The 27,388-nt window shown below is 38.9% G+C and overlaps 1 long non-coding RNA gene across 1 annotated transcript; it reads right to left on the bottom strand.

The window, feature by feature from the left end:
- Nucleotides 1-311: 311 nt before the first annotated feature.
- LOC135578404 (uncharacterized) lies at nucleotides 312-26,596 on the bottom strand. The gene is made up of 3 exons (XR_010469937.1): nucleotides 26,461-26,596; nucleotides 25,382-25,424; nucleotides 312-1,400 (listed from the first exon to the last, which is right to left on the bottom strand). It is a non-coding gene; the product is annotated as an uncharacterized LOC135578404 (long non-coding RNA).
- Between the last annotated feature and the right edge of the window lie 792 nt (nucleotides 26,597-27,388).

Raw genomic sequence — 27,388 nt, forward strand, 5'->3', positions numbered from 1 at the left:
CTGCTTAAAAGAAGACAAAATGTGGCAAGCAACTCATTAAGAGAAAGAGATTTGATCTGTGTTAATATGCAAATTCTAATCCATTAGGACCCTGCTCATACACCAATCAATCAATTAACTCGTCTGTCTCTGTATTGTTCATTATTTGAAAAATGCTTTTAATCATTTTGCTATGCATTAATTAATAGCATGCCTAGTTGAAAAGAAAAAAAGAAATTTAGCATTCCTTAGGGGTTACATGTACAAATATTCAGTATTCAGCTGTGATTCCATGATTAAGATGTATCATGTAGCCAAAGATAACAGAGGGATTTACAGGAGCAGAAATACAGGGCAATCTGATTTTGTATATATCTTTTATACAGCATTTGATAGAGTAAGCCATTATATGTAATAGATTTATACAAAATAAATCCAGAATTGCAGAAAGGGAAACAAAGACAATAAAATATGGTTTTCCTTCTGCTTTTTAAGAGATATCTGTGGGCCAAAATAAGAGCAAATGGACACAACCCCACTGACTTTAAACAGGAGATATGAATTTGGCACCAAAACTCAATGAGAGAGCAACAATGGGAGAGCAAAAGCAATGCTTTTCCAGATGGAACTGAATTTTCTAAACAATAGAGACTTTCTATTAAAAAAAAAGTATCAGTTGGGGAAGGAAATGGGTCACAATAAGGGGATGAAAATCCTAAACTGGGCAATAGATGTGCAGGGTGACAGGCAATTTGAAATTGATACAGAGATATGTGGAATTATTTGAGAATAGGATGTGTTGAGCTTCCTGAATATCCTAAAAGTCATTTATTTTGCAAGTGCCATGTGCTGGAGTATGGGGATGTTGTAGAAAAAGGAAGAGCAGCAGTCAAGGTGAGAGGAGAGTGATATACGTGAGAATTTAAACAAAGGTGACAGTCGCAGAGAGTGTCTGAGGCAGATTAATAGACACAGGAAAAATAGGAGCTGAGGAAAGTTCAGGATCAAGGATGAAATGAAGGTGACAAAGAGGTAAAGTAAAATGTGAAGCCTGTTTTCAAAAGAGTCAAGAGTGATCGTATGGGGCAAAAGGATGTTTCTCTTCTGAGTACAGAGCTCTATTTCTCTTCTTCAGGTGAATATGGCTTTTACACAAGTGAATAATTCCATTTATTTCATTTTCTTTCATACCAGCCATCGACTTCAGAGAAACTCTGTATCTGCATATGGGCCCACAGATGCAGTGATTCGCAGGCTTAGTGTTCAGTTTGACCCAACAGCCAGTTTCTAAGCTGTGCCAGGGCCTCACCCTTGTCCCTCTGTCAGTGTTTGGTGCCCTGTTTGCAGCATTGTGAATGAGCGGCTCCTCTCCTCCATCGCAGCCTCCTTCATGTGGCCATTACCAGGGTGAGCTCTGTGTCCTGGGACAAAGAGAAATACATCACTGCTCGGGTCTTTGCATTTTCTGCCTGCTCTGTCTTTAGTGCTCTAGTCGAACAAGACTTGGAAAACCCATGTGTTACGGACTGCTAATTCTCTGCACACATCTGCCTTGTTAAGTATGACTCACTAAGCTCAAATTGCAGAGTGTTTATCTATTTGAAATCCTGAAGCTTTTACTGTAACAGAAGGAAAATGACTGATCTTCTTACTTAAAGCGTTTTGCAAAATGTTACTATACTGAGGTTTTCCAGGAACATCGCTGCTTCCACAGATAAAATATCAAGTTAGATTTTACTAGTGAATGTAAGCTGAGCAGTTGTGAATTAACCCTTATTTTTATATTGCTTTAGCTTATAATCTTTTATTTTCTTTCTGAGTTTTGTCAGTTGTGTTTATATGTCCTATTTTGGGAGGATATTTGTGAATCTGTCCAAAAGCAGCACAGACTATTAAAATAAGCAGAGGACAGGACCTCACCATTTATAACTCTGGTCATGTCACTTATTTACTGTTTATTACTCATATTATTTTCCCAGAATGATATTAATATACATTTTTGCCTCACCGTAATGATTTTCTTAGATACAAAAATCAGCTTGTCCCTTTCTTGTATAATGTTGGTTCTGAAGCTCCTGAAAACAGAGCCAGAAGAAATGGTACAAAAATACAGACAAAGGAAAGTGCTTGTTCAAGGTCACCCTCTAGGCAAGTAGCAAAGCTGGGAACAGATAAATACTAAGGTGGCAAGTGAGCACTGTGGAAATGCCAAGGACCAAAGCATGTGTTTTATTTTGGGGGGGGAACTATTTGGTGTGTAAAATACTTGGATAATTAAATTTGTGGTCTAAGCTACTGTATGTCCTGTAACACTCACAATTTACAAGGATATTTTTTGGGAAAAAAAAAGGTGTTACAGAAGAGATGGCAGCTTCTGGACAGGAGTTGACTGCAGGGCAGTTCCTGAGCAGATGCGTTGCCTGCAAGTGCAGCTTTTGGGAAAGGGACAGTTCCCCACACTGCACTGTGGGTGCTTCAGAACTCAGAGGCAAAAGGGCTTGCTAGAAAGAACTGGTTAGAGTATCTCTAAACGTGCAAGATTTGGACTTAAAGCTTTTAACTGATTTGGTTTTGGAAAGTTTTTTAGGCTTTCAGAGGGTAAAAGAAGAAAAAATGGATTTTCTGCAGCTGTTTCATTAAAATAACTGGAAGTGAATTTCTGCAAGAAACAGCACTTAGAAGAACACAGAACAACTTTATTAAAAAAAAAAAAAACAAACCTCAACTGAAAAAAATTTGACCAGCTCTAATTTTGAACACTGTACAAACACGGTGCCTTTCCCTGTTGTAGGAGGTAGAGTTTGGCAGGAGCAGCCATGGGGACGGTATGAGTAACTCCTCTGGAAAACCACTGTGCTAATGTGATGGGGAGTGGCTGTGAGATTCGGGAATCATTTTATTTATTAAAAGGCATCATTCACTCACTGACAGGAAGGACAAACAAGTTATTGTGGCAGTGGCCCAAGACGTGCAATCCCTGGCACACATTTCTTACTCTACCTCTGTGCTCTGAGAACCAGACTATAAAATTCTCAGAAGTATTAAATGCCGAGCTGTTTTTATTTTAATTCACCATCCATAAACCTGGAGTTTCAACACCTCCCTGCTTCACACAGAGTATTGGATGGAAAAGGGCACGTGATGTCTGTAGAGCTGTATGGCCACAAAAGCCGGCAAAACATCCAAGGTCCGGTTGCTAAGGAATATTAAACAGGAATTCTGAGGCCAGAGGAGATATTGTATCCAACACTATCCCAAATTCTGGTGGACACAAAGGAAATGAATAAACTGGGACTCATTCATCTCAGTACCATTTAAAAGATTTGGACAATGAGTTCTCACTGGGAAAGGACAAAAATCAGTAATGGAAGTTTTATTTTCAAGGCATTAAACAGGAAATTCCAAACAATGGAAAGTTTAAAACATTAAATCTAGCACCAAGACCATGAGTGTATTTCCTTTCGTGCGTATTTGTTTAGATATGAAAAGAGTGAAAAATATTTATTGCCTTTTCTTTGGTGGTTAAGGGAACATTTTTTTCAGTTGTAGGCATCTGGTCATGGGATATGTTTATACATAGCTGGGGCCAGATAGGCTGCAGATTGTACTGGTTTGTGCACGGAGATGCAGAATTCGCATAGCTCTCCGTGCTGATCTCCCCTGCATTCTTGGGAAGAGAGAACTGCAGAACTAAGCACTTCTGACACTTGAAGAATTCACCAAGAGATGTTCGCCTAACCCTGTGATTACTTCTATCTGTGTCTATAAACATACTGTAAATCATTATGGTATGGGAAGTTGTCTCCTTGCATTGATTGCAGATAATGGATGACATTTTAAACAAGAGAAAAATTAAGTCCCTCCACTCCTGACATTTTCACCACTTCTTTTCTTTACTAATTTTCCATGTCAGAGACAGTTTGTGCAAAGTGCTAAAGTGTTGCTTCCATAGATTTGCAAAGTGAATTAAGCTATCCATCCATCTCCGCTGAAGAGCGTATTGATATGCTCCTTGCTGTGCATGAGGGCTGAGAGAAACAGCTTTTCAGAGGCAGGGAACTGATGATTACGTTTAAGAGTGAACAGTCAGGCCACCAGTTTTCACGAGTTGCATCCTTGCTTAGATTTTAGCTTTCTTTCTCTGAGAAAGCTGTGACTAACTGTTTAAAGCTGAGACGTGCACCCTTTTGTGCATTGCCTGTACCCTAGCCCCCCACACATACCCTTACCCTGTGTTGTATCTCTCAGAGCTGTTTGGTAAGTTCATTGCCAAAGTTAGACACAGAAATCTGGACACACACTAAGGAAAGTCCTGCATCTTCCAAACCAAACCCCCTTCCAGTCATGTAAACGTGTTCTCCCCAATAAATATGTCCCCAGAATGCTTTTATCTACCAGATCCTTGATCCTTCATGAGTCTCCCATAAGAAATATGAAAGCCAGAGAAAAAAACTCCTCTTTGGAGCTATATAGTCACTAGTCTTGAGTCATCAAAAAATATGAGCAAGGTTTCCTGAAACAGGAAGTCTTATAAAAAAGTAAGTAAACAAGCAAAAGTGCACATATATTGGAGTCTTTAATTCATTCCTATTTTCACAGCTCCCAAGTTCACATTTTCCAGTTTTATTTCATAAACTGGGGCTAGAATTTTCTTTTAAAAAAAGGAAATGGAGATCCCATTCCTTTCCCATGGCTCCAGGAACTGCAACTTTTAAAAGGGTTTCCCCAACACCTCCAAATATTGCAGTAGTTTACAGATAAATTATGGTAACAACCACAGACTTCAATGCTTTGTTCTAAACATCTAATATATGCCAGTGTGCTGGGGAGTATCTTTGCTGAAGGAAATGTTTTTAAATAGACACAGGTACTTCTAGCATTATTAAAAATTGTTTACCTCCTAAAAAATTTTGTGTGGGGGATGAAAAATAATTGCACACGACCGTAGTGAATCAATGTAGATGATCCATCCCAGACTCCACCAGCTAGTGACCAGTTCTCTAAAAGTTCCACATTTGTGTGTATAGAGCTTTCTAAAAAACCACCAAAAGCCCAAAGCAGAGGAGCAGAGGGGTTAGCTGGGGGACCTACAGAGCTGATCACTGGCCTGGGACTGTGCATTCTTATGTCTGAGTCCCTGTCTGACCTCAGGAGAGATCTTGCCCCCCCCCCCACACACACAACTTGTGCCTTATTTATCCTGTTTATAAGATGGGTTTAATGATCTTGATTCTTTTGTAAATCACGTTGAGGTCTGCCAATGAGAACTGTCACAGGAGTAAGGCAAGGGCTGTCACAATGACTGTAATGGTCACTCCCAGGGCTTTGGAAATAATGAAGATGGTACGCCCTTTCACTAGATGGGCACTTGCTGGTTGCAAAAATATCAATTGCATCAAGTATCAATTGCATCTCTTGGGTAGAAAATCTATTTCTCTCTTTATTTAGAGGGAAGCATCATTTTCATTCATTTCCAGAGGATCCTTCTTAGCAGCTTATGCCTGCCCGAGCAAAATATCTAAACAGCGGTGACATGCTTTGCTAAATTGCAACTTGCAATATTACTTGCTAGGAATTAACGTTTTGTCTAATTCCTTCATGGAGCTACTGGATTCTACTGCTGTATTTTCACTTCTCTGAGCTTCATTTGTAGAGGTAGCTAAATCATATCTGTAATTCTTCTGATGTAGTCTAGGCCTTCAGGACTTAGATACTATGATTCTATGGCATAGTCTAGGCCTTCAGGTCTGAATCTTATCCCTTTCCCTTGTCTCTAATAACCGCAGCAATGCCATTTTTGTTAAGCACTTAACTTGATTTCCCTTTTTTGAGTGAAATTCACCCCTGGAAGCTCTGTGTGATAGGGCCATACCACAAAAGAGTGATGAAGTCCATGTGGCTGCATTGCTTCTAGAGATGACTTGAACAAACATGGCCTTGAACTCAACTCCCATTCACTTTGTCTGCAGGACTGGCTGCAGCCACCAGCACAGATGTTAATGTGTCTTCCTGGACAATTATCTAGGACTTGTCCCCAGTGTTAAATTAATAAAGTTTTACCAGAGACTTTTAAAGAAAGCCAAGCCAAAATTTTGGCACAGTCCAAATATGAAACTAGTAAGGAAAGACCATGGGATGAATAAGTATCTTCGACCAAAAACTTTTGCTTAAAGAAAAAGTCTTGAAAGCAATAATGTTGCTTAAATTAAACCTTAAAACTTAAGTAATAGCACTGACTACAATGAATCAGTGAGAAGTCCAAGGTTTTTGTTAGCAGGTTGTAGCCCATAGCGACAACAGACTGATTAATACTGAAACCGCCTCCAGGAAAGGGATCCTGCGTCAGGAAATGAGACCTGTTCATTACTCAGAGGTCTCCTGGAGAGTCCAGGAACACTTTCAGCTGCGCAGTTTCAGTCTGACAGTGGGTCAAAAAGTACAGGCTTGGAAATGATCAGGGGACAGTTTCACCTGGCTTGAGAAGTTTAAGATATTATTATGCATAACACAGTTTTGATCACTTCTATAGCTCTTATCTTGTTTGCTACACAACAGAATCTAAATACTATGCTTTTGGAAAAGGTTGTGTTGTTGAATTTTTAAAAAGCATTTCCCTCTACTCTCCTTTCCCTCTTCCCTCTTCTCCTCTTTCGTAAAACTTTCATAATCAAGATATTTTCTCATTTCAGTTTCTGTGTTTGACATTAAAAATGTTTTAAAATTCATAGCACATTACTTGATGTTAAACTTTGCTCAATAATAGACCATTAGTTTGCTTCATGCATGACTCTCTGAACACTTTGTGCCAATAAATATAACAATCTCATGATAATTAATATGTGTAACATGTTTGCATGCAAACATGACCTTGAACTTACTTCTCAAACATTTCAGAAATGTCAGCTATGATGATGATCTTTGTTCATTACTAAAAGAAGTTTCTGGGTCTGAATAGTGTAACACACATCTATGTCTATTAAAAATGACACAGTAAAGCTATTTTTGTTGTTTTAAACATTGAAAACACTTTTAAATCTCAGTAGCCCTCTGAGTCATGCGATCCTGTGACCATTTTGGCACTTTTCCAAAGCGAAAGTCTATTAAAAGCTTCGTCAAAAAAACCCTTAGTTTATTTCAGAAGCAGTGACAAGTCCAACCTGTATACTTATTAACATCCTGCTAAAAATGACATCGGCATAAAGCAGTACATTTTACTAAGAGGTATAGGGTCCTAATTTAAAAAGCAGATGGTATTATTTTGTGTAGAAATGAATGCAATAGAGTGTTTGTCTACACTGGAAAACATCCACAGCAAGTGAAGGCGATGCAGTAATATAACCCCTGCCTTTTAAATCACCTGAGGTGGATGTTGATCTGTCAGTTCCAGCTGGATCAACCTCTCTGCAGTGAATGCGAGAGCTCAGTGGTGCTGTCCCCTGGCTGGGCCTATCTCCCTCTGACGCAGGAGGGTAATTCTGGGGTGTAGGATGGACCATCATCTCCATTCCGTGGAGATACACTGAGTTGGCTCCTCACCCTTGGTTTAGGCATGAGCTAAGGAGGCTACAACTGACCAAATGGTTCAGGCACCTTGCCATGGAAGAAAAAATGTCTTATCATGAGATACCATGAGATGATGAAAACACACTGTTGCCCATCTCTCCTGCTCTCCAGTAGACAACAATGACCTCTAACTTACAGCTGAAAAGTGACCCTCACCTACACCACGTTCTGCAATTATTTAATAGCTTTGCTCCCAGTGGAAAAAAACCAATTCTCATAAGGAAGAAATTGGCTTTTGTCTAGGAACCGGTGTGGTGTAAAACCTGGGTGAGTGCTTCCAAACCAGAACATGATACCATCTCAGGTGGAGTAGCCTGTATTTGGAGGATGGCAAGATTCCTTCCCTGCTTCCATCAGTGTATCTTGCTCAAATGCTGCACTCACAAAGAGTTAAAATTAGAGGGTCTCTGTCCTTGTGCTAAAAGAAGCAGCCAGTTCTACTTCTCTGATGCTTGTTTGCTTCCAAATCACCAAGACTGCTTTTAATAACAAAGTGAAAGTGACACTGGTGCCAGTCATTTACATTCCCCCATGCTCATTTACATTCAGGTTCTCCTGCATCTTTCCTAAATTAGGTACTGTCCACATTAAAATTCAAGCCATGCCAGCCACAGCTATGTTTAAATGTGGTTGCGTACCGGTACGAGTCCAGCATACCATTTCTGACCACAGGGGAACAAGGATTTTTAAATTGTTGTTGCTGTCTCCATTCCCAAAGCTGCACTGTGCTGTTGATGGCAGGTCAGGCCTTCAAGTCAATGTAAATTCTGTGATTTTGGTAAATCCATACGTATTTTGACTGTCTAGCCTCTGCTACTGTTTTTCTGGATAGACTATACAGACCATGATTTGGTACCACCTTTATTTTGGCAGGCAGAAAGTGCATGCATTGTGTTGTTCCTCAGTTCATTACTGGAGTCTGCTCAGAGCTTTTTGGGAGAGACACAGAATGGCATAAAAAGAAAGTAATCTGAGGCCAAAAGTATTGCATGATACCTGTTAAACAGGAATAATACCAACACCCCTCCTCATAGCATCTCAGTAGCAAGTCTATTCCTTCCTCTTTGGAGGTTAAATGCTGCAGTTATTAAAGTATTAAAATAACCTTTTGAGAGAGAATTATTTACTCAAAAACATACCATGGATTCTGCTTGCTTTTATCAAGTCATAAAACAGAGATTTTTAGATGATACTTTGCATTGACTTTTATCATCCAGTGGAATAATGCACTAGTGTAAAATTGACCCATGTAGCAATGATTCAAGGCCGTGGAACTTTCAGCCCTTTAGATTTCTGTTTGAAAAACCATTAGGTGCTGTCCTTAAATGACGATGGATAAGTATAATAAATGCCCTGCAGTTCACAAAATATCAATGCAACAATTACATTTTTGACCCCTCTGATACAATCTCATCCAAAAACTGACATGTCAGAGAAGGGACTGGGGCTAAAATTCCTAAATCAGACTGCAGGTAGTCCACCAGTTTACCTGTTGCTATTCATTGAGTGGTGGAATCACTTTCTTCATGTGGAAGTCAGGATTAAATCTTTGCCTATGCCTTAGCTCATATGGCTGGAAACTAGGCTGTGGTTCACATTCAAACTGCTGTAGACCTATGTGGGGCAGAGAATACACTTTTGATTCCTTAACGTGAGAGATAAATTGCAATTTAAAACAGAAAGTTATAACTTTTTATTTTCTATATCATCAGGAAAGGCAGTCCAGGAATTGCTACAAAAACCTTTCTGACAAGTCAGATAATGCAGGTTTTCAGATGGGAAAAACAAATGTTTATATCTTTAAGAATACTGTTTCTACAAAGGACCTTGTAAGCTTTTAAGGGAAAAGTATCTCATGTTTCAATTAGGAGACCATCTTGAAAGACCTGGTACTCGGCTCCTCTTCCCAGGCCTGTATGTGCATACGCACCCATCACTAGACAGTGGTGTAAAGACAAAATGAATTTGTTGAGTATGATGCCATTTCTGTGAAGAGTCTGAGAAGAGGAATATTGGTGAGGGAAAGAAAAGTCTGTGTTTCTTGATTAAGGAGGTGGATTAATACCCAGGAGATCAGTCTGTGCAACAGACTCATTAGCCAGCATTGGGTAAGCACTTCAATGAGGACTCTGGGAACCACGAATATCACACTTACAAACAGAGGCAATAAAAGCTGGGAGCATAACAGCACTTTGTCCCTGACCTGTCAGTAGCTTCCCCTCTGCTTTTGGTCTACCACTGTCCCAACAGAGCATCCATCACCACGTGCTTCATCACCCTTCTGCCTGGCGCTGCTGATTTGAAGCTTCTTGCTGGTGGCCTGCAGAGATTACAACAGACAAGCAAGCCCTGCCAGTGCTAAGGGGATGCCCGCGGTCACTCCTTTGTAGAGAAATGAAAGGAAGGCTGAGTTAAAGTTGGAAAATGCTCTTGAGTAAGAAATACCACTTTTGATTCACCTATTAAGAATCTATTACTTTTTAAGTTAAAAAAAAAAAAAAAAAAAGAAAAAAAGTAAAATGTATATTACTTTGCAAGTCTCATGGGAGGGAAACCTTTAATGGAAAAGTATCCCAAGCTTCAATTAGGATACCATCTCAAAAAGGTCTCAAGATCATAAATTAGAATAATCTAATTGGACCTACGTCACTTTTATACCAGCTAAGAATGTGACCCTCTACCTCTATTTGAAGAAAACTTCAGTCAGAAATTATGCTTCTTTATAAAGTGTTTCAAAGCCTTTGATGGGCTGTTGAATGGCAAATTTCAGTGCTTTAGGCCACCTCATTTAACTTAATGAAATAGTCATGCAGTTAAAGGATTAACACATTTTTGGTGTGGTGTACATTAGATTACTTCTAGTTCTGTCTCCCTATAGAAGAAAAAAAATCTTAGTTTAATGGGAATGACCAAAAGCAGGAGGTGGACTAATTTATGTTTGGGGTATGTGAAGGAGTTTTTATTTTTCAAACAGAAACATACTATTTTGATTAATGGAGTCTCAGTCTTCAAAATGCCTTTGCTATATCCATGTTTGGATGAAAAGCGTATGTTGGCATTCTAATAAGATGTTATACTACTGCTGGCACAACTTCTTACCACAGATTTGCCACAGGAACCATGATTCACACTATCATGTGTTCTAGACTACTTAAAATTACAGTTATTAAGCAGTTCTGAGAAAGGCAAAGCTCTTAAAAACTATCACACCATGCAGGGCCTCAGTTGCTTTACAAACATGTCAGGTATCTCATCCCAGCCACCCACCCCACCACAAATCCAGACAGGCCTTTTTGATAGGGTTAGGTCCAGAGCTATATACTGCAAGTCAGTTTTGACCCATTCATCCTTCAAAAATGTTCTTATTTTTTCTTCCTTTAGTTTTCTATTTTTCCTTTTCACCTGCTATTTTTTTTTGCTACTACTTACTGCTTCCCTGATACCTGATACTATTCCAGAATGTTCGTAGCTCTCTTTTCTCTTTAGCTTCTTGCCAAGTGTTCTTTAGCTTCACGTTTACCCTTACACCACAACCAGCATGCATCCAAATAGCAGATCTGGATCCTACTATGAAATTAACCAATATCCAACAGAGCCAGATTTAGGTTTCCTTTATTGTCAGTCTGGCCAGTATATTGAGTTCAGCATTTTTTTTTGGCCACATTTGGAAAAAAAAAAAGTCAGGGGAAAAAAAGTTAGAAAACCCTGTTGCAAAGGGCAGGAGTTGTTTTTTTTTTAGATGGGTGTGTCTGTCATACTGGGGCCCACAGCTTAAAATAAATAAAATCCTGGGATGACTGTGCTGGCTAAATTGCAAGATAAGCCTTTTATGTTGGGGATTTTGTCTGGACAAAGTGAACAGGCTGGAGAGCTGAATATGCAAGCAAACCACTTACCGTGCCTCTTGCATCACAAGCACACATAACTAATACGTTAATCATCAATGTTCAAACACAGTTACCAGATATGATCCAGAAATAACTTCTGTCTCTGTTATTTTTGTTGACCAACCATATTTCTTCACTTTGGTCTCTTGTTTCTAACCCTCATTCACTTTGGGTTTTGAAATCAGTGGATAGATCAAGAGTTTCATAAAAGTCTTTCTTCTCTAACTTTGCCTTTGCATGAAATATCCCTCTGATACGCCAAGCATTGCCGTTGGCGATTAACTTTCACTCAACAGACTATGAATTAATTTACTACGCAGACACGGGCAGTTTGAGGCACAGCATGAGTCACAACTCATGTTATAGTTTGTTCAATTATATCCCAGTCATTTGAGCTAATTGAGTCAAATGATACAGTGTCACAGGACTTACAGTAAGTCCAGAGGATTTCTCCTTCTGCCTAAGCTGCTCATCTTCAACTGTCAACAGCTCACAGCGTTCAATGTGATTGCTGCCAGGTCCCTGGCAGTGAAAATCCCCTGCAGCCCGCACCCTCTGCGTGCCTGTAGCTTCTCCAGCCTCAGCTGCCATTGCTCCCATCTTCTTCCTGCCATCCCCCCACATATGTTTTGACCTTCCTCCCTCTATCCCCTCACCCAAGATGTGAGCTGGGCCTCTAAGTGTCTGACAGCCAAGCTGCTCCTGCCAGCCCAGGTCCTGGAACTGGAAGCTACAACCTCTTGTGGCTTTACTCAGAAGAGGAATGGAAAGTCACAGAGTAAAAATGCCCTGAACATTTTGGTTTTGTTGGTTGTTTGTTTTGGTTGTTGTTTTGGTTGTTGTTGTTGTTGTTGTTGTTGTTTTGGTTTGGTTTCTGAGATTCACTTTGGTGCCCAGGGAGACTGTGGATTTGGTTCTTACACTGCTTTCTCCCAAATGCATTTCCTTCATTTGCAGCGGCAATAGTCCCGTTTGACACCAGGCAGTGGAATTTACTCATGTTGTGATAAAGCACTACATTTAAATGGGAACATTTTACTTGGGTTGTAAAGTACTTTGCAGATGTAAATTAAGTAAAGACTCCTGTCAGTCCTCAGTGATAAACAAAGCACTTTATATCCATTTTAGAAGCAGATAATTTGAGGCACAAAGAACTTAAAAAAAGAAGTTTGGCTACCTAAAATTAGACACCTCAGTCCAAATGAATGAATTGTGAATCTGTTACTCATATTAGAACACAGCTATTCCCTTCCAACAATGTCAGGAAGACTGGCGCATGTGAAGTCTTTGAACTGCTCCTCGCAGCCACCCATGGTAAAACCCTGGGGGATTCTTAGACTCTGGGTTCCCAAAACTAAGCCTGAGGAAAAAAAAAATCACTAACATTATTTTCAAGGGAAAACGTGTCCATTAATCAAATTAATTGTTTTGGCTTGTAAAATAAAATCAGTCTTTAATCAAAATTTGCCTTCAACAGAAAAAAAAAAAACCCACAACTTTCAGTTTTCTTTTGAAAAGTGATTAATTTATCACTCAAATACTACAATGATATTTCCTTTGAAATTCTGAGAACAGAATGACTATGGGGGTGCACTCTGAAGTGGAGTCCAGAGACATCTTTCAGACACCTCAGTTTTGGATAAGCATGAACCCCCAAAACGCTTCTTGTGCAGGTGACAGAAACAGGGGATTTCAAGTCCAGCTTCAGGAAATCCTTCCCTCATTTGTCTGCACCCAGACTATGAAGAAGTGACTAGCAGACAGCTGGCTCAGTGTGGGACGGGAATGCCTCAGGGCAGGACCTGTGAGAGCTCCTATGAGTCCTCTCCAAGTCCTAGAAGAAGGGATCTTGTAAGGAAGGGCAGAAGGGAAAAGTGCCAGTGGTGGTTTTGGCTGAAGGCTGACAGGCTGTTATGGAATAACCTTTCTCTCCATAAGTCACAGCCCCAAGGGATTGACCTTTCAACCTTACAAATGCTGCTCTTTCTTTGGAAGTCAAATAGTGACTCCTACCAGCTCTTCAAACCGTTGACTTGTAGAGGAGTTTTAATTTACTGAAACAAGCTTAATTCAGTCAGGTTTTTTTCCTGGACACCAGGAACTGATGTATTCCTTTTATAGTGGAACCAACAGTGAGACGCAGCACTGGAAAGTATCCCTTTCTCCCATCTTATTTCTGTTTTTAACCCTTGTGCTAAAATAACCTTTGGGTTTTTGCTTTGTGAAGTTAATATGTATGAATCATGTTTGGTGACTCCACATATGAAAAGTGAATCTTTTTCCATGGAAGATTTTCCCATTTAATTCTGTTAGCTGACTTCATACTGGACTGACATTCTTACAATTCAAAGAAGTCTGTTTTTCCAATGTAAAACACTTGAACAAAAGGTCAAAACAACGCAATATTGATTTAGATGCTACACAGGGACCATTTGCAGATAACTAGTTGCAGGAGTACATATTAGATCTTCACTTCAGAGTGAAATTTAAGACGTATGCAGATTATAAAGTGCTGGTTGATCTACTGCTTTGCCCTCTCAGCTGCAAATTGCCTTTGTGCCACTAGGCACTGGGGCACAGCAGCACTGCTGTAGCCATCACTTTGAACGGACGGTCAAAGGAACTGAAGCTATACTCCCATACCAACAAAATTAGTTCTTGATGGAGATCTACTTATATATTTATAAAACAATGTGAAATGCACATCTGTTGAAGCATTTCACTAATTGTGGGATATTTATTGCCTTTTTCTCAATGTGATGACCCAATTTACATGTTGATTTGCTTAGCATCTGCTGTGATACTGCAGGAAGAAAACCCTGTAGAACCACAGAAATCACAGAATAGAAATGTTGGTGGAGGGGATCTCTGAATGACATTCACTCCAATCTCCTGTTTGAGACAGGCCTGTCATCAGCACTAAATCAAGTCAGCCATGGCTTTGTCGACCCTAAATCCTTAAAATCTCCTGGGATGGAGATTCCACAGTCTCCCTAGGCTGCCTTTTCTAACATTTCTTCATCCTTCCAGTGAAAAACCTTTATCTGTTTCACCAACCCAAACCTTCCAAGCTGCAGTTTGTCTGCTGCCCCTTGCTATGTTGTCAGTTACAGCTGAGAAGAATTTGGCCCTCTCATCTTCATAACTGTTCTACAAACAATTGTAGGAGGTCCTGAAGTAAATAAGGTAGGTCCACATTACCCTATTCCTTAATAAATTTTGAAAATTGCATATTAAAATATACAAGCCCACAGCTATTGTGGTGCAGGCCTCATTCACTTGAACCTTTCTGAATCTCCCAGCTGAGATTCATCCTTTGGAGGTGAAGTTCTCCCATTAGGAAGCCAATCCTGCAATCCTCAGCAAGAGTGAGTGGAAAGAAGACTTCAGGTTGCCAGAATCACATTCTGGAGGTGCCTGACTCTCACCACTGCTGGTGTTAGTTAACTCAGCAGCTGGGAACAGCTGCCTGAAAGTAGGTGGAATTTGATGCTTTACGTGTCCCATACTGTGTGTCCTGTACTATGTATATTTTTTTCTGTGTGGAAGGGGAGGGATACAACTTATGCTGCCCAAAGCATTAAAATAACAAAGGCCAGACTGGGTGTCATGTGTTGCTGTCATTCTCACCACATTACAAAAAAATCCACAACTTTCCCTTCTGATTTTCTGAATATTTTGTATGTTCCTTAAAACTTACGTCAGGTTTTATTTCCTACTAAAATGAGAATAAGATCATCAGAAACTAATTAGATCTGGTTCTAATGTAAAACCACAATGGAAACTTTTCTGAAATGTCAAAGCTGCCATAGTTATTACTTGTTGTGGGCTATAAGGGAGCCAAAGTGCTTTCCAGGCTTTGCGTTATTTCTTTTCTGACCATTTCTTTCTTATTTTTATTTTCTTTTCCTGTTTTGTTGTTGTCGTCGTGTAATATACACAACAATGGTAAAATACAGTGAAAAGACTATTGTGTATCCCTACCCATGTGTACTACTCTCACTTTTATTTTTTTATACCCCAAACGCCGACAGTAGTCTAGACCGTAAGAGTCTTGAGCTTTGAGTAAAAAACAAATGAGCACATCTGTCTTTTTATTTCACTCCAAGATATCTGAATAAATAAGTATGTATCCAGATTATCGCAAATGCCTGTGCTGCTAGACTAATATTTCCATAGCCTCTCCAGCTGGTTGATGCTATTTAGTTAAGGGCTTGTTTTGCTTTGTTTGTTGACAAAAGAAACATAGGAATGGGCTAATTTTGATAGATTTTTTCCCCTTTGTTGTTGTTGTGTTGTTTTTGGTTTTGTGGTTTTGTTTTTGTTTTCTGACATTTAATTGCCTTTCCCATACTCTTGATGAAATTTTGATCAAAGTGAGAACAGAAGGTTGAGCAGCATCTTTCTATGTGCTGGTACTGAGGCAGGAATTAAAGTCCCCTGTGCTTCTCAGTGGGAACCTGAGCTATGTCATGTGTCCGTGTCATGACCACTGGCCATCAGGGATGGAATGACAGTAGCATCTTTCACTTTCTTCCTAAAATTCCTACGCAGACGTTCAAGTGGTGATTGGAAGCTGGTCTGCAGCCTGGAGAAAGGCTCTAACCACCTGCCAATAGTCTCCTAAAATCACAGGACTAGAAAAGAACTCAGGAAATTTTCTAGTTCAGAGTTCTCCCTGTAGATGTGAAGTCCTTCCTCACAGATGTTACTCTAATATGTTCTTAAAAGCCTTGAGTGTAGAGAGTCCACACCTCTGGGGATTTCTGTTTAAAGCTTTAAAACTGAGTCTGAGTCACAGTTTCTAATTTGGGGATTTTTTTAGTTTTTACAGGAAGTAAGAGCTAATATTGAATAACAGATAATATTGAGCTGGTTTTGTTGTTGCAGAAAACTCCACCTTCACATAAACCAGCTATTCTACACAATGAATATGCACTTTAATTCTATCTTAATGAACACATCAACAGTTCACAAGTGTTGATGGCATTTTCTGTATAATTAACCTCTAATGTAACCATTTACATCAAAAACAATAGTGCATTGTTTCCTGGACATATCTACAAAGGGTTGTCTCCAAACGTGGCATGTGTTTTTCAAAGCTAACCACATAGTTGCTTGTTTCCTATGATTCTTTCTAAAATCTTGCAAAAGATTTCTCACAAAAAGTGAACACATTAGCTTAAAACTGGAAGAGATTCAGAGAGCAAACAAAAATAAAGGAACAGAAAGAACTCTAGTTGTTGATCTTGTATTCTGAAATTGTGTTAGCTTTCAGGGGGAAAAAACAGACAGTTTGTAAGCTGAGGTAAATTTCAGTGTCAGCAAGTTTAATTATTATGTTGCAAATCATGGAATATTAAGTGTTTGCTTTGAGCTCGAAACCTCTGAACACATGAGATTCTTGATTTTTCTAATTAACCCCCACCCCACCCAAAACTAGCAAACAAATCCCAAACCAAAACAAAAAACTACAACAAAAGCCCAAAACAACAACAACAACAAAATGACAAATTGCAGTGTAGCATGAAAAATTATGTATTCAGTCTTTCCAGAACAATGAAAATCACCAAAACTAATGTTTTGTATCAAAAAATATATGGTAATTGCTAAAGCAACCTCATATTTGTCCAGAGGGATGATGTATAACAGTATCTACACCAGCTGTAGATTCGTCCTTAGGCTTATGATAAGGAGGAGTTTACAAGACCTTCAAAAGCCAAAGAGTAAATTCACCTGAATAGTAAAATCTTTTTGCCACTGTAGCAACTAGTATTACCCATATGAGCAAATTAGCTGTTGGCATTTTAGACTGACTTCCACCTGAATGTTTTACTGGGATAAATAGGCTAGTACCTGTTCTAGCAAACTCTTGCTGGTTTAAATGAAACCAAAAGCTTTGAAATAAATGCCTTTCATTTTCTTTGCAAGAAATTAGGCTTGATGTTCATGGCTTAACTTTTTACCTTCGTTAATTATTATTTCCCTAACTCTCTCTCTATATCTCCCCTAAAAGGACTTAAAATGCTGGCTATAAAAGGATCTTCCTGATTAGCAAGTACACTCCCCCTTGCCATACTCTCACATCATAAAATCACTTCTGTAAATCTGTCAGATTTCCCTATAACTATTTTTTTTTTTCTTTTCCCTACCACTTCTCCTAATGGAAGGTTGTTCCTGAGCTCATATCAGGTGACAGTTTGAAACTTCTAATTTCCAGACTATGCTATTTCCTGGTCATATGCTTCTGTGTGGTAGCTGTCATCTATCTTCATTTTGTCTTACTACTTATCCTGACAATATGCATTTCTATCTATATAACGGTACTAAGACCACTTGGGATTCTTACATTTGACTTTGTAAAAACTATGAGGTAGCTTTTATTATGATGATTTTTATTCAGTAAATGGAAAATTCCCATGACTTCCATAGAATTCTTGATTACTAGGAACTTTTTACCTGATTGCCTCACATTTTCTATTTTAAATCTCTTTCTCTAACTTGCAAGAATGCAGAAGAGTTTGGTGGTTTGTGTAACTACACATTAACAACAACTAATGGTATAGGGGTTTTTTACTATGTTGTTATGCAGAATTAGTAAAGGTCTTCAAGGTGAATGCCATCTTTGACTAAATCCAGATGACTACTTTCTTTAGCTACTCAGGCTCACAGTAGAACACAACAGAAACATTAAATGTGCATGAAATTAGCACAGTGCTTGATGTAGCTGTAAGTTAGGTTATCCACTCCTCTCAGCTTTGTCCTTTGTCCAAAGAAAATTGCACTTCTTCACAACCAAATAAAACCAGGATTTTCAGCTTCCTCACCTGGATTGTAATCTTTTCTTTCTCATTTATGGAAATAAATGGCAATGGAAGAAAAAGGCTAGTAAAGAATCAAATCTCGTGATCACTTCCTATAAAAGCCTTAAAACAAATATTACATAAGCCTATCTATGATATGTATCTGTCTGTCCACAACTCTGCTTTATAAACAGAACTTCAAGTTTGTCCTCTCTTCTCTCATGCCTGTCATCCCCTTGGTAACCACCTCTGGTGTCATTTGGGGAACTGCTGAGAATAAAGTTCATGATGGTGCAGCATTTTGAGTGTAGAATGTCACTTTGCCTTGCACTATCTGTAATCAAGGGATCAGAGGAACTTAATCACAAGCTCCTTTCTCTTCTGCTTCTACAGTCTACTTGCTGTGTGCTGCCTTTGTCTCCCATGGTGATTTTTCCTCCTTCCCTCTGTTTTCCCTCTGCACGAGACAGACGACACACAGCAGGAACCCCTCATTATTTGTCATGTCCATGTTCTCTTCTTCTCTATCCTAATTTTGTTTTAAAGCACAGGCAGTGTTAACGTGAAACTTCATAAACCTGATGTTCATGGGATATATATAGAAATACTCTGCTGGGTTTTTTTTTCCCAGTTAATGTCATTTGTAAGCCTTAAAAAAAATCTGTGTCCAAACCCACAATTAGGTTTATTACACAAAAACATCTTACAGGTTTAGCTACTGAATTGCCTTATTGATAGTATTATTGCGATTTCCCAATATATCATATTTTCATGTAGAAGGGAGTAAACAGGTATTTCCAGGGCTGATATAGACAATGCAGACCACAGCAAGGAGTCCCTGTCGCCAAACAGGAAGTGAAACAACATTTTTTAAAACATCTGTCTCAGAATAAACTGAAACAGGTATTTTTGCATTGAAAAATAGCAAATATTTTTGCTGTTGTTAGAACTATAGGAGTATAAGAAATACTAATTTTTATCTTGTCTCCTGTATTTATTTTTCAGATATAGCTGGGAAAAATAGCCTTCTAGTCTGGCCCCATTTAGCTGCTAAGGACAAAGGAAAGCAGGCAAGAAACATTTTCATCTAGTTTCTGTACACATGATTATTTGTAATCGTTGCAAGTGATCAGGTTATGGTGGCTCAAAGAGTTACTATTCAGAAGCCAAAGCATGTCATCTGGTTGTGTTAAGTGCTACAAACCATTTGCAATCAATGACTAAAATAGTGCTTCAAGCAAGCGTGTGTCACCTGGGAGCTACAGTGGGACAGCAGCAGCATGTGCTCACTGAACTGGGCTCAGCTAATGAATGGCTGGTTACTCATTAAGCTGCTGGCATTTGATCACTTGCAATATGAAAGCAGGCATAGTTGAGTGAAAACTGAGTTGCCTTTAAAATCACAGATCTGACTACATACTGTAAAATTATGTGTTCTGAGAATTAATATTAACAGTTATCAGAAACATTCTCTCTACCTTTTTTTATTTTTTTAATCCACAGACTTTCTACAAATAAGTGATTGCTCATTAAAATGCTTTGGTTGCTTTGTGGTGTGGTGGGTTTTCTTTTTACTGTTTGTTTGTTTGGTTGGTTTTGTTTGGTTTTGTGTGTGTGTGTGTTTGGTTTGTTTGTTTTTAGCACTCCAATTATGTTTTTCCTGTAATATGATCAAAAGCACAACCCTGATGACTTCTACAGTGGTACAAAATTCTTCTCCCTCAGAATCTATTAGTAGGTTTTGCTCCAATGACATTTGAATTAATATAATGCCTGTCATATTCCACTCCTTATTTTGCTCTTAAAAATTTTGATTTTCTAGTCAGACACCAGAAAAGTAAAGAGATGGATTTTTTTTTTTTTTTTTTTAAAGTTGTTCTGATCATCTCACGAGGCAGGTAATAAAAAATATATATATATCAAAACTGTCTTCTTCCTCTAAAAACAATTATCACAATTTTTCAGATGTCTTGCACACTCTGTGACCCAGATGACCAACTGTGAATAACAAGGAGCAAGTGATGAATAGTTGGAATGCGCAGTTTGCAAACAAATCATCAGCTGAGTATCACTTGTCCAAACTATTCACCAAATATTTATGGAGTAAGAAGCAGCATTGCTTCATGAACAACTTGATTAGATGTGACACTCAGTATGAGTCAAGGAACCGTGATATAGATGGTGAGCCAGATTTAGTGTGGTACCCAGAAATGAAGACAAGATGTGCTTTCTCTGAGGCCTTTCAACCAGTGATGTGGCAGTCAAACCAAATATACATAGGATGAAATCATCTAACTCTCATGGACCCTAATTTAGGTAGAAGAGGACAGTCTCTCATTATACAGTTAAAAAAAAAGTGAGATTTTACAGTTGGCACCTTAAATTGTAAAGTCTTATTTTTCCATTATCAGTCCCCAGTTATTCTGGCCTTGCTATCTTCTGGATATATGTCTCTTATTTGAAAAAGTGTTTTGAAATATTTTTTCCTTCTACCTTCCTTCTGGAATGTTGGAAATACATCTCATCACCTTCAACCTAAACTGGTTGTGTACTTTCAGATCATTAATGATGATAATGTGAAAAGTGGAATGTAAAACAGAGCTCCCATGAGTTAGCAGGAAGCTTCCCATATGTTGCAGTAGTTTATATTGCTATTCTGACAGCAGTGCTTCAATGCTGTAAAAATACTGTTTAGTGCTAATTTAAGAGCTAATCTGAATTGTTCAGAGTGTAGCACTGGTACCATTATCTTTTCAGTAAAGAAACAAACAAACAAAACCAAAAGAAAATGTCTGTGTTTCCTTGAAAAGCTCAGCTTTTCAGTGGAAAATGGAAAGACAATACATTTTTGACTGGAACCTAAACTGTTTTGATTCAAACATTTTGCCATTGTTTTTTTCTGGGAATCCTATCTTTGATGTTAAAAAAAAAAAAAAAAAAAAAAAAAAAAAAGATGGTCTTTCTTGGGATTTCAGATTTTGCAATACATTTTGCAAATAATTAACAGAAATATTAACATCTGGACATGACTGTTTACTTTGTTTCCGTGGGTTTCTGCCAGCACCTTGATTCTGAATTCAATAAATGTACAGTGGTATAATAGCACAGTGTAACAGAAAATTCTGTTATAATCTATTTCTTTTTGCCTGCAATGTTGAAATCATGCAAAATTTTGCTCTCTCTTGCATGTCACCTCGTTTATGACATGGAACTAAACAACTGCTGTGTAAGACTTCTGAGTGGTTGCTTTATGGAAAGTCACGTGTGCTTGATCCAGTCAAAATCTGAGTTTTTTCTCACACCAGGTGTAGATGGATCGAATGTGCACTGAGACACAATCTCATTTGATATGAACGGGCAAGAGTCCAAAAAGTTTATAGGGCTACATAAATATATACAAGCAGCTCCTTGGAGTTTTCCTGGTAAAAAGCTTCTGCTCATTGGAGTTATTCTGCATTTCACAGAAGTAAATCCAGGGCTGGGGCTTTTGCACCTGATATCTTTTGGCCTGTAAATTGTCTCCAGATTCACAAAAGCTAGGACAGAAGCTGGGAAACTGAATGCTTGTTGTAGAAAAAGGATTTAGGCCGGAAATCTGAAAACACAGGATCATATCCTTTATGGACCAAAGTTCATGTAAGCCATTTTTCCCTCTGGGACCAGAGCCGAGGCTAGACAAATTAATACGAATTTGGAGTATTTTGGCCCCAGAACTCATAATGATTTCTGGTAGAGTGGTGAACACAAGAGACATTATTTCTTCTAATACAGTTTTGTCAGTTGTGCCCAAATGTATTTCCAACATTTGTAAAAGAATGTATGCGTATTTATTTATACACACACACAATTTTGATCTTCTGTGACCAGTTTTTCAGTAAGAACTTGTAATCAGGATGCATCTCTGCCCAAATTCAAAGATAAAAAGGCCTTGAATTCTTGAATGTCAACCATTCCTGAAGTACTTTTTTAAATGGAATGTGCTGTTTTTTAATTTCAAATTAAAGGCACACATCTTTTGTGTTCAGATGATGTACTTGTTTTGAGTGGTTGGAGGACAGCATTTATAATGGCTATTTTTAACATTTAATTATTGTGAAATTCAGTTTACCAAAGCCTGCAAGCTAAAGTCCTGCCTGCTCTTAATGGAGATAGATCAGTATCTCCAGAAGGTGAGTCTGAACATCATTGGAGGATATTGAGTGTAGAATTATGTGAATATCTTCTACTGTGGCAAGGTTTTGGATTTTTTTTTATTATTATTATTATTTTTTAATAGCATAAATAATTCTGATGGGTGAAAGTACAGAAAAAATATACAATAACTTTGCATAGTTTCGATACAATGGAGGAAAACACAGCCATTTGTCTTAACAGGAGTTCTCTGTGGGCTGATGTGCACAGACTGTGGTTAGTGACTTGAATCAAATACAGTCCCTGAGGTAAGAGAAGATCCTCACCCCATGCAGACCTCGTCCTTGGCACCATCAAAGATCTATGTGAGAGTAACTCGGATATTCCAGCAGATCTGAGATTGAACCAAGGATTTATGAAAATTGCCCAGTGACATAAACCAGATTTTTGTTACAGGAAATATTTAATTTTGTCAAGTTTTTCTTAGAATTAGTAACTTCAGCTTACTGACTTCCTCTTTTCAGTATCACAGTTTACACCACTGTGACTGTTACCATAGATATGGAGTAAGGTTGTTTCCATGGCAGCACGTAGTAAGCCATAAACAAACAAACTACATAGTTGTTACTTAATTTGAATGTCACTAGTCTATGCTGCTGTAAGCAAAACGTAAATATTATTGAAAGAGAATGTAAGCAACATTTAGCATTTTCATGGCATATTTGAGTTATTATTTATATGCACATTTTAATTAAAAACCAACAAGGTGAAGTCATCAAGTCTTTACAAAAATATAATAGTTTAAGAAGCTTAAAATCCTCATTCTGACTCATCTTTTACTCCAACCTTGTAGCTTCACCTCTGGGACTCAGATTTCACCTACATGAAAAAAGGATAATACTACTTGCTTTTAGAATCCAGATGAAATAGTTATGGTTCAACTAATTATTTAAAATAATTGCTGATTTTGTTATTATCATTTATTATTATTATTATTCAAGCTACTTATTTGAATGATAAAAAAAGAACCCAGATGTGTTCCTTATTGCACCAGATCTGTTCATTTAAACAATATCAGTCTCATCTGAAACTGCACCTGGCTTAAATGTGTTAATTGCATATGGCTCCAAACATTTGATAGCCATAAAATATGAGTCTCAACACTAAAAATTGTTTAAATAATATAATTTTAAATGCTTAAGATATTGCAATTATAGCTTTTTTTTTAAAATCTCAACTACACAAGCCACAAACCAGACTCAATTCCCACCATCATCTGGTTAATGGCATTTAAAATTGTTTATATCTTTGGATTTCAAATTAGAAGAACCTTTATTTAAGACAGTCTGAGCACCAGTGTCACTATATGTGAATATGGGTTTAGAAAGAGAAAACCAGGTTTTTTTGCTGTGTTTGACTTGACAAAGAGTTGTGAAAAATAAAGTGTCAACCTACATGGTTCATTGAGGCTGCATAAATGTTACACACATGGGTAATATGAGGGAAGCTACATTTAGAGAGTGCAATAGATCGGAAAGAGAAGTAGAATCACAAGAGTATTCAGTCTTTCAGCGCTAGTAAAAGCATGTAGATTAAACCCCACCTGGGTAAATAAAAAAAGTGTGATTTCAGAATAAGGCTCCACTAAACATCCATGAAGCCGTCATCAGACTGTACACTGTGTGAAGAGCCCATGTCAGTTCAGAAGTTCGATGCTGGGAAGGTCTGAGATCCCTTGTCAGCCAAAAGCAAATTCACCCTCCTCAGCAGCTGCTCCCCATACAAATGAGACAGGAACTGCTGAGCAGGGATGTTGAGGCCTACCAGGGGTTGTGTAAAATTTACGTATGTTAGCCAGTCTTGGCTATTGAGACAATGATTTTTTTCTTCATCCAGCTTTTTTTTTTTTTAATATATGGATAGCCTGGTATGATTTTGCTAATATAGCATCAGATAATTCTTTCTGTTTCCATGGGCGAAAGGCTGAAAGAATCACAGAATGTCAGGGATTGGAAGAGACCTCAAAAGATCATTCAGTCCAATTTCCCCGCCGGAGCAGGAACACCCAGATGAGGTTACACAGGAAGGTGTCCAGGCGGGTTTTGAATGTCTCCAGAGAAGGAGACTCCACAACCTCCCTGGGCAGCCTGGCCCAGTGTTCTGTCACCCTCACTGTGAAAAAGTTTCTTCTTAAATTTAAATGGAACCTCCTGTGTTCCAGTTTGTACCCATTGCCCTTCATCTTATCATGACAAGCTCAAAAGCTTTGTTCCTCCTCTTTTCCCAAAAGATGATGGAAATACTCAGCAGCCTACCTCGGTTACTGGGAGAGGAGATCAGCCTCAAGCTGTCTCCCAGGAAGGCCTCCAGAGATTCTGCTTCTAGCAAGCACTGCCCAAGGCATTTCACTTTTGCAAAATGAGGTATCTCTCTTTCTATTATAAAAGAGCTGGGACTTGCCTTCTCTTGGAGCTCCTCTGTGGAGATGCACCAGTTGCTGTTCACCACAGTTATACTGCTAAAGTAAGAGAAAACTCGAGGTTTTTCTGCTTCTAGGAACAGAAATCCTTACTTATGTTTTATCTTCCCTTTGAAAAAGAGCAATGCTATAGAAATATATGGCTACAGTTCATTAGAGGACACTGCATTTTCATCCTGTTTCCCAGAGACTGTGTTCTCATGTGCGATACACGAACACGTGTCTCTGGGTGATAAAACTGGGACCCAAGTCAGCAATCCAGGAAATGTCACTTGCAGAGATTGCTTGGTGGAAAATATGCAAGAGCACAGTCACTCTTTAGCTGCCACAAGTTAGCAACTTTTTGAGTTTTTTCTGAGTTGGTGTGGCATCTGTGGGGATGAAGACGCTGAAAACATTGGAGCAGACCTGCACAGTGCACGTTGCACTGTTCTTACCTGGAGAAAGATATCTACAGCATACTTGGCAAATACAGCAAGCCTGAAGTGACTATAACTTACTTTGGTGTGTCCATGCAAATGTCTTAGAAATCATAATACCTGAAGGAGCTGGCTGCCTGCTTTGGTCTTCCTTTTTTGTTCACTGTAAAAAAGAAGAAGAGAGGAATAGGGCTGTAGTCTGATTTAACTCACGTTCTACTTTCAATTCCTGCACCGCTATGACATGTAGAACCTTCTTTGTTGCACCTGAGCCACCTTTCCCAATGCTGTTTTATCACAATAGCTGATAGCTGATTTAAAATCACCTATATGCAATGGATTTCATAAACCTAAGGTTTGATAAACAATAAATAGTAAAATTTATCTAGCTTTTGAGAATGGAAACTTCAGGCAAGCGAGTGCTGTGAAGCTCAAGTGCTGAGAAAGCAGAAAGAAATCCCAAAACGCCTCAAAGTATAATTTAAATCTCATGAGTCAGTGTGGGGATTCTTGGCTGACCTGATTACTAAACGGTCAGAACTGGCAGTGCTTTGCTGGCCAGTAAAGCAACATTCAGGTCTCTTTTCTTTGTTGCATTTCATAAGATAGCCTAGTAAACAATAGAAATGCTGAAAATGGATTTTCCTAATCACAGCAGTCAGGGAAAAAAAAAAAAAAAGAAAAAGAAAGCAGGATATTTGTAGTAAAAGCCTAGGAGAAAAAAAGTACAGAGAAAACAGTTTTGTCTTTCCTTAAAAGCTCTGAAAATGTGCTGGCTAAATGTGTAACTCATATCAGCACTTGCTCACATCATGCTATGCTTTGTATTAAAATCTCATGGAAAGCAGCCCCCCGTGATGAGATCAGCCTGGAGAAGACAGTGCCACAGTAACAGATGGTTGAAATAGGAGTCAGGTCTCAGCCCTCTCTACTGCCAGCTGCAGAAGGAAACTGGAAGACAACATGTAGTTAACCCTCAGCATCCCTGTTGAATGTCCCTGTCACATCTCACTCATTGAACGTTACACACTCAAGTCACAGATTTGGACACCTCCTCACCTCACCCTTTTTCCCTTCTCCCCCATAGCTGAGCCCTCATCTTTCCAAACTGTGGTGAAATACTGAGCTGTCCCTTTCTGCCACCTGGCCTGTATCTGACATGTAAAAAAGGGACTTCAAAGAAGGTGTGGGACTTTTACCTGACACCTCCAGCCAGCTGAGTTCCAATCTGCAGCCCAGCGTGACAAACCCTCTCCTGACATGCCAGGACAGGCTGTCAGAGGCCAGCTTGGTGTGGCCCCGGTCTCATGCACTGGGAGGGCAGACACTGGAGAGGTCTGACTTCAGGGGCACTACAATGCCAGCCACAGCTTGATTAGCACGTTTGTCAGCTAGAATAAACAGGGGTTGAAGTCATAGATTCAGACCAGGAGCCTTTTAGGACAGGTACTGACATGATTTTACTGCCATGTGCAATCCTCAGAGCAGTGTCAGTTCCCCTCAAAATGGATTTTACTATTGTATGTTAGGCAGTAACAGGAACTTCAAATCAACATGTTAGCTCAGAGATTGAAGTGAAAACCTGAAGAGGTGGTAGTGCTGAATAAAAGATTATGTTAGCCATAAGGCACTTTAAAGAGATAAGAATAAAAACACTGGCATGCCAGGCTTCAGAGTATCCTGTATCGTGGGATCTTACTTGAATAAAACACCTTTGCACAGCAGCTGAAACCTGATGCAATCCTGTCATCTGACTGACGGAGCTTGTTTTCCTCTGCTGCTCAGAATGTGAATTGCCCCAGTCAGGATCTGGTTGTACTGATCTGCCTGGGGGGATCAAAGTTCCTTCAGTCAGGGATCCTGGATGTTTCTTGCATGACTCACACACTTCTAAGCCACTAAAACTAAACACCTTCTAAAAGAGAAACTTCCTCCCTCCAGAGAAAAAAAAAAAAACTGGGAAAACTTTAAGTAGAAGTGTCCAGGCTTTTTTTTTATTTTAAATGTATATACATGGGAGGAAACTGTTCAGAGTGCTTTAGTTGAGAAGAGCTGCAAGTGGGAACTCATTCTTCAGTTCGGGCTGCTCTTTAGCATGAGAAAACCCCTTGTCTTCAGAGGTGGAGA

The sequence above is a fragment of the Columba livia genome, chromosome 2, assembly GCF_036013475.1.
Source record: "Columba livia isolate bColLiv1 breed racing homer chromosome 2, bColLiv1.pat.W.v2, whole genome shotgun sequence".
In the NCBI taxonomy this organism is placed as follows: Eukaryota; Metazoa; Chordata; class Aves; order Columbiformes; family Columbidae; genus Columba; species Columba livia.